Genomic DNA, 1529 nt, shown 5'->3' with positions numbered 1-1529 from the left:
TTGGGCGATCTCTCGGACGAGACGTTGGAAAGGCAGCTTGCGGATCAAAAGTTCAGTGCTCTTTTGATAACGACGAATCTCACGAAGGGCGACCGTACCGGGCCTGTAACGGTGAGGTTTCTTGACACCTCCGGTGGCGGGAGCGCTTTTTCTGGCCGCCTTCGTGGCCAACTGTTTTCTAGGTGCCTTGCCACCGGTAGATTTACGAGCCGTCTGTTTAGTTCTCGCCATCTCGGATATCGGATGAATCAAATGAAAAGAATTAACGTAGGTAGTGGCTTGCTTGCTTGCTTCGACCGAACGACCGACCGTACGTACGAACGTTCGAAAGTCAACTGAAAATTTTCGTCGCGCCAACGGCCGTTTTATAAACTCGATGAGTCATACGGCGACGCCATTGGTGGATTCGTTTTTAACGCGAGGTGGAGCTGCCGTAACTTATAAATAGTCCCGCGGAATGAAATTTTGACGTTAGTTCCATAACGAACTTGGTCGAAGCTACGTCGTTTTGTACGAAGAATTTCCTAATTTTATCAAGATGACCGGTCGTGGTAAAGGTGGCAAAGGATTGGGAAAAGGTGGCGCCAAACGTCATCGCAAAGTTCTACGCGATAACATCCAAGGTATAACGAAACCGGCGATCAGAAGATTGGCTCGTCGTGGTGGTGTGAAACGTATTTCCGGTCTCATCTACGAAGAAACCAGAGGTGTGTTGAAGGTCTTCCTCGAGAACGTCATCCGTGACGCCGTAACTTACACCGAACACGCAAAACGTAAGACCGTCACCGCCATGGACGTCGTCTACGCCCTGAAACGTCAAGGTCGTACCCTTTACGGTTTCGGCGGTTAATTTTATCATTTTATGACGTGTATCCGCATCCTCAGAGGAATAACAACAAACCCCCCGCAGGCAAGCAAACAAACAAACAAAAAAAAACGGTTCTTTTCAGAACCACAAAATAAATCAAACGAATTAAATATGTTGCTCAATTGTGTGTTTGTCTTCAAATCGAAATGAAAATCGTACGGAGTGAGTGATCATTTTAATTTGTGATCCAGGCGGCGACTTTGACAATTTTGACAGCAGTTTTAGGTTAGAATGACCATCGTTAAAAGAACGTTTTTGCCACGAAGAGTATATTTGAGGTTATGTCCAATATGGGGTAGAGTTACTCTCCTCAGACGTGACTTGAAACAAAATCTCATAGCAAATAAAACGATTGATTGTAGTATTACGGCTCACCGCTGACGACTGCTGCTGCAAGAAATTATCGAGACGGAGAGCACGTATAGGCGACCGGTGTGTGTGTGTATGTTCTTAACAGATTAATGTGCGAAATGTGAAGAAATTTACGACGAATCGGAATGTTTCTTGAATTAGATAATCAATAAATTATTATAGATAGAGTTGTCGAGTTCGTGCTTTAGTCGGGCATTGAATTTTTCTAAAAATTACGATGAAAAGTCGTAAAAATCATCTTTCTTGGTTGAATGTAATCGAAAATCTTCCGTTCAGTCTACGCTCGTAT

The sequence above is a fragment of the Gnatocerus cornutus genome, unplaced genomic scaffold, assembly GCF_029298725.1.
Source record: "Gnatocerus cornutus isolate USDA-ARS CGAHR unplaced genomic scaffold, icGnaCorn1.1 ctg00000222.1, whole genome shotgun sequence".
Classification (NCBI taxonomy): Eukaryota; Metazoa; Arthropoda; class Insecta; order Coleoptera; family Tenebrionidae; genus Gnatocerus; species Gnatocerus cornutus.
This window is presented reverse-complemented; position numbering follows the sequence as displayed.